Source organism: Cryptotermes secundus, unplaced genomic scaffold (genome assembly GCF_002891405.2).
Source record: "Cryptotermes secundus unplaced genomic scaffold, Csec_1.0 scaffold196, whole genome shotgun sequence".
NCBI lineage: Eukaryota > Metazoa > Arthropoda > Insecta > Blattodea > Kalotermitidae > Cryptotermes > Cryptotermes secundus.
Genome location: NW_019735556.1, coordinates 134,029 through 140,851, shown reverse-complemented (window position 1 = coordinate 140,851; position 6,823 = coordinate 134,029). Strand labels below are relative to the sequence as shown.

General features: G+C 37.4%; 1 protein-coding gene across 2 annotated transcripts in view; it reads left to right on the top strand.

The window, feature by feature from the left end:
- The first annotated feature begins 553 nt into the window (after positions 1-553).
- LOC111869544 (protein O-mannosyl-transferase Tmtc3) overlaps positions 554-6,823 on the top strand; it is a 54,529-nt gene continuing 48,259 nt past the window's right edge. For both annotated transcript variants that reach the window (XM_023861162.2, XM_023861161.2), the window contains exon 1: positions 554-838. The gene's annotated coding sequence lies outside the window, so the exon portion shown is untranslated. The remainder of the gene's footprint in view (positions 839-6,823) is intronic.

Here is a 6,823-nt window from a genome sequence, read left to right as displayed (position 1 = left end):
GATCTGCTGTTTTGGAGTGTGCTCTCCTCCAGGAGAAAGAGAATGGTTCCCGATGGTTTTTGCTCTAGATACGCACGAGTTAGAACTAACGCCAGAAAATTTGCTTACAAACCTACATATAAGCAGTTTAAGACTTCACTAATAACCTTGGAGAATTTATGATATAGGATATCTTTCATTTTTTGAATTAATATTTGGTTTCTTACTTTCTCTTTCCGCTTGAATTTTTTTACAAAAATTCAGATTGGGTGGGGGACAGATGCTTAGCTTTCTCCCCGCGGCAGCTTCCACGAGCCTATACCCTGCGCGATCTTAAATTTTAGAGAAAACTGATTGTCGTCTATACCTAATTGTATTGCTGCCTAACTCAAACAGGAGGAAATGTATATGCGATTAAAAACGTGTACAGAAGAAAATTGTCAATCCCGACGTACAAACCTCATAAATTTCCTCGTTAGTTGATTCTAATTAGTTGAAAGGCAGAAGCGCGGTAAACGGCAGCAGAGTGTAGCCCGACCGCCTCCGAGTCTGAGCACAAAGGGGCTGGATCACGTGACCTGGGAGTTTGCAGTATGGCAGCCGGGGAAGCTGAGGTTGCTCGTATAGAGCGCTCCTAAAAATCCTAGTTGCTTTATCGAGCCACGGTTTTGTAATAGCTGTTGTCGGTTTCATCCGAAATGTACGTAATAAGTGAAGGGTCTGTACACTGTTATACGCATGTACTGCTGCGAGGAGGGTGTAATATTCGGAAATAGTGTCTGAGAAAAAGACATTAGGCGACATTTATTGTCTGCTTTCCTCCGTAGTGATCTCCCTGTTCCAGACATACAACCGCAAGGCAAGTGACGAGAAAAGTGATTATTTTTTGTTAACCCGTTTTGGGTGTTAAGTGGCTAATGAGTACATTGTATCGCAAACTCAGGTATTGATTTAAGGAAGGGAGGGATTGTGTTATATTAAGGTTGTGAAGAGTGGTGTTTTTGTAGATTTTTCCCGGGGAGTGTCTGTAGGTCGACGGATGTACTTGCTAGGCCTAACACTACGTGAACTTTCCCATACAGTATGCAACCGTTCACAGCCCGAAAAGTGTTGGCGGTGATCTTGAATAATAGATCACTCGACGTTATATAGGAAATGTAGTGGCTTGTGATTAAATTGGCTTTTGGCATTGACATCAGTACGATTTATTGATTTTGTGTTTTTGTTGAAATCAACTGTAAAACTTTTTACGTTCAGATTTCAGGTCTCTTATTTATTCTGCGTCAGATTAAAACAGGACTACAAATAGCAGTCATAATTGAAATTAAATAGATACTTTAATTTTTGTTGATTTATTTTATGGCACTGTTAATGGGCTTTTTTAAAAGTTTTTACTATTTTTTTGTAATTGAAAATTTGAAGTTTAGCGTTGTTGTATTATGTTTAACAGTAAATGCTTGGTTGTATAGGCATATAAATTGCGTTCATTAACCTTGCAGTAATTCCAGTAGTTGATATAGTTGTGTTGTGATGGCAGGATTGTGACACCAGAGTGTATATATAAAAATATGTGTATCGCCTAAAATATAAAAAGCGTTGATTTTTCTGTGTTTAATTTATTATTCCATATGGAAAAAATATAATTAATTTATCATTCTTTTTCATGTGACTGGTGAACGTGTCTGATAACCTTTCATATGGAATGGCAGTTCGACATATTTCGGTGTTGTACGTTTGATTATACCTGCATAACAGTATATCAAAATATTGTATACTGACTTATGATTAAAAGGTTTGCAGATGTTATCAGAGTTGCTGGAAAAGAAAATAGCTTCACTCAGTGTAATTTTAGACAGTATTATTGTACTTAATTTTGTTTTATTCAGAACTCAGTTTTTGACAATATTCTCCAAAGAAAATGATCTTGCAGTTGATAGTCATATTTATTTTTATACCAAACATAAAAAGTGACATGATTATGTAATGTGGTAGCTCACTTGTTACTGGTTGTCAGTAAATTTGTAAACAAATGTCACAATGAAAAAGTGCAAAGAACATTTGGAAGTGGTGGATTATATCTTTTCACTCTGGATTTTACTTCTGTTGACCTACTTGGAAGAAGAATTTGCAAAACAAATGCAATATTCATTAATAATGGGACAGCAGGCAATGATTGTCACTACCTTGTAATTTTCATATATAATTTAATATTTTTATCGGCATTGAAGAAACAATTTAATCATATTCCATAAGTCAGATTCTGAGTTATTTTTATAGTGTTGTCATAACAACTCTTGAAATGTGGCAGATGCTGTGGACTTTTAATCCAGCCTTAAAGTGGTTCTTTCCTACTGATCAGGTAACCTAAGCTGAAACTGTCCATAAACTCTGCCATCCCCCCCCCCAAATTCAGTGATATATGAAAGTTCAGAAGTGAAGTAATATATTGCATTAGGAATCTTCTGTGCTTTTCCCAGTCTTCCAGCAGAAGTCAAATTGTGATAGAATGTTAAGTTAGGTTCAGTAATATTTCAGTTTCTTTTTGATGAGAGGTATCATGAACAGGACTTAAAGAGACACTTATCCTAGCAATCCGATAGTCACATTAAAGTAAACTGTTTCTCTATCTCAAACTTCAGCTGCTGACTATATACCTGAATATACTATGTATTTGCAAAATTTCAGACTACAGTTGAATTCTTAGTTTTGTCTGTAAAACTTTGTTAATTTTAATGCCCCAAGTCCATTCTCACTGAGGTATGTCTCAAGTGAATATACCTGTGCACTGCACTGTAAACTGAATACTTTTGAGACAGTCCCAGAAATCAGTCAAATAAAGTTCACTTAATGTTACTTTCTGTATATAAGCAGAAGTAATGCTAATATAAATTGAATTATCATACACCACTAGTTTGTACTTTTGTGTCATCATTGCTGGAAAAGGAGACCGCCTCTGTGGTCTAGTGGTCAGAGTTCCTGGCTACAGATCAAGAGGTCCCAGTGGTACCAGATTTTCTGAGGAGTAGGGGGTTTGGAACGGGGTCCACTCAGCCTTGTGATGATAACTGAGGAGCTTTAGCAAGGAAATAGCGGCTCTGTTCTAGAAAACCGAAATTCACAGCTGTGGGAATTCGTTGCGCTGACCACATGACACTCTCTATCCGCTAAAGTTGGCACTGACTTCACTGACAAGCGGTGGTCGCTCTTTCGGTATAGTTCGTTGCGGACTACAGGCCACTGAGTTTTTTTTTTGTTATTACTGGAAAAAGGTTTCGCATTTTTTGTGACATTTCTTGATTTATATATATGAAACATCGCCATCTTTTTATTTTGTTCAACATTTTGTAACTTCTAGAGCTGAGACATCATTAAATAACTTGAGGCTTTATCAGAAGACACAGTTCATCACTGACTGTTGTACCAGTCATAGTTTTAACTTGTAAGAAGCAATATGGAAACCAGTGAAACACATTCGTGACCTGCAGCTTTTCATTTCTCTCAGACATGAGGTTCTCTCAGTGGCAGTTACAGATGTGACAGTCTTCTGGGATGTAATGCCATGTAGTTTGGTAGACTGTAAATATGTACATGTACTACATGGCATCACATTACAGACAGAAAGATTACGAATTCCTTAGGTGTGATGTAATCTAGCAGATGCAGACAGTAAACCTGTACTAGATCTCCTGGTGTCACATCCTCGAAGACTGTAATACTTCTTTGTATCCATATAAAGAAACCGATAGAGACAATTTGCTAATTCAGAATTGTTTAGTTTCCTATAGCATAGTGTCCTAGAGAAACTGATATGATTTTTCATGCAGTTTATTATTATCATTATTTATTAATATAGTGTAGTGCTGGATTGTGTCTGCATAGCTCTCCATGCCAATAGTTTTGTAATCATACAGTTTATTATGTGCATATGAACATTTGAGCCAACCCACTTGTCTATACCAAGTGAAGAATAATGAATTTCAAGTCCTTTTGTTCACTTTCTATATCCAGGACCTGAAGGAGTAGCCTGGTGAGTGTAATACTCATATTTGTCTGGCTAGTGGACTGTGTGAATGTTTATTGAAATTGGTATTTCCTAATACAACTTTCACAGGTCCAGCGAGATCTGAGATGCTCCAGGCAATATCAGTATTACAGTATTCTTGAATGTTTCACTGTGTAGTTTGGTATCCACGTATCAGTGTATATGGTGCCACATCCCAGAATACTGCAGTCTTTAAACCAACATTTCTTTGCTTTAGGTACCGGAGTAATGTCTGTGATACTGATAATTCTTGTTTTTGTGTATTATCATGTGATCTGAGATCTGGGCAGCTGCACAGAGTATAAACCTCCCTCGACATATATAGTTTTTACATACAGTTCATAAGAGTTTGTAATCATTTACTACGAATGGATTTTGGTGGTTTCTATTTAAAGAAATTACTTGAATTTTAAATTAGACCAAAGTAAACATCAGTTTTCATAAAAGCGTGAATCCATATTTTCTGATAACACTTGTCAGATTGAATTCTGAGGAAGGCTGTAGCCAAGAGTGAAGGTATTGTGTTTAAGACAATGACATTCAATAAAGTGGAATTCATGAATACACAAGTAATAGCTGTGCCTGCTAGTGATGTACTGTAGTTTCTGCCAGCCTTGTTAAGTCGTTGCTCACACTCATTAGCAGCTTATTATTAGGGGGTTAGAGAGTCTAACCCTGCCAGATATCAGTAACAAACAAAAAAACATCAATTAAAATTCCAAAGATAAACACATCATCATCAATAAACAATTAAGTATGTCTAAAGTTATCCTCGTCTGATTTTTGGAGGGGAAGTGTTTTGGAAAACCAGTCCCCTAGAGATTGGGATGGAAGTGGGGTGGAAATGGCTACGGATAGTGTCTAGTGTTCGACTTTGGTGTTACGAGTAACAGTGTTGAACCGCAAGTTATACTACCATGGCGTTACTGGTTTATTGGTGACCTGTGCTCAGAATAGGGACCTTGTGGGTCGTATGTCATCATGGCACTGAGCCTTTAGGTTTCAGAGAAAGTGGGGAATTCATTCACCAGCTGGATGACAAGTAGCTTCTAAAGGATTTTACGTAATGGATTTGGTGCTCAGTGAACTGTTGCATTACAGATCTGTCTGACCTACTGAGTTTATAATGTACAGGTATCCCTTCAATTTTTAGGCTGATTAGGAGTCCATTTAGGTAAACATGTCTGTTACGTTTCCTATCCAAAATGGTCTAAAGCAAGGAGATGCGTTATCACCACTTCTTTTCATCTTTGCTCTAGAATATGCCATTAGGAAGGTCCAGGAAAACCAGGTGGGATTCAAATTAAATGGGACACATCAGCTGCTGTTAGTCTATGCTGCTGATGTGAATCTAATGGGAGATAGCATAGATACCATAAAGAGAAAACACAAACTTTAACTGTTGATAGTGAGGAAATTGGTCTAGAAGTAGACACAGAGAAAACTAAGCATGTGTTGCTGTCTGTTCACCAGAATGCAGGACAAAATCATGACGTAAAGGTAGCTAACAGATCCTTTAAAAATGTGATGTAGTTAAAATATTCGATAACAACAGTAACAAATCAGAATTTGATTGCTTGCTTACTTATGGAACTGAGCCCTTCTTGAGGAGAAGCCAAGTCTGCAGCTACTCAAGAATTTCCCAACATTTTATGGAACCCGAAGGTACATTACCGTGTTCACAAGAGCCCTCCACTGGTCCCTATCCTAAGCCAGATCAATCAAATCCATACCATCCCATCCTATCTCTCTATCCATTTTAATATTGTCCAGCCACCTATGCCTTGGTCTTCCCAGTGGTCTCTTTCCTTTTGGCTTTCCCACCAATATCCTATATGCATTCCTTTTCTCCCCCATTCGTGCTACATGCCCTGCCCACCTTATCCGCCTTGATTTGATCATTCTAATTATACTTGGAGAAGAGTACAAGTTATGAAGCTCCTTGTTATGCACATTTCTCCAACCTCCTGTCACTTCATCCCTCTTCGGTCCAAATATTCTCCTCAACAACCTGTTCTCAAACACTCTCAGTCTATGTTCCTCCCTTAATGTCAAGAGACCAAGTTTCACACCCATACAGAACCACAGGCAAAATTATACTTTTGTATGCATCAGTACCTCGCATAGTCTGGCTTTGATCAGTCCAGATTCACTATAGGCCAGTTTAAAAATTTCAAAACAAACTAAACTTTAATTGAGCAAAATAAAAATAAATTCTAAAAAATTTGTACACAAAATTATTTTCAATACATAAATAATCGGTTTTTTCCCTTTATACAGTCAAGTCTCTTTTTGTGCAGTTTATTTTTGTGGTTTTAAAGGTATGCAATATGATACATATTTCAATTTTTTCCGGGGTTCCCCGTTGTATATGTATATACCTATGCTCGGGTCGTTCGTTCTTGAGCTCTGACAGCTATCGCTGGAGGAGTTGGGGAGAGCACTACTTTAACGGAATTTTGGAAGAGCTACATCAGAAATGTTATCAAAAATATAAGTGAAGCATGGCATGAATTAATGGCAAGCAATATGAGGGCAGTATGGAAACATATCATACCACATTGTGCAAATGATTTCATTGGTTTTGAAACTCCTTTTGCTCAAGTCACTAATAACATAATGGAAATTGGACAGCAACTTGGTTATAGTGAGTTAGATTCCGTCAACATAATTGAGTGCATCAAATCGAACACTAATGAACTAGATCAGTGGTTCTCAACCTTTATGAGACCCCGGCCCAGTAAGTTCTTTTTTTATAAGACGAGGGCCCAGTACCAACAAATTTACTCGTAAATACCTTTC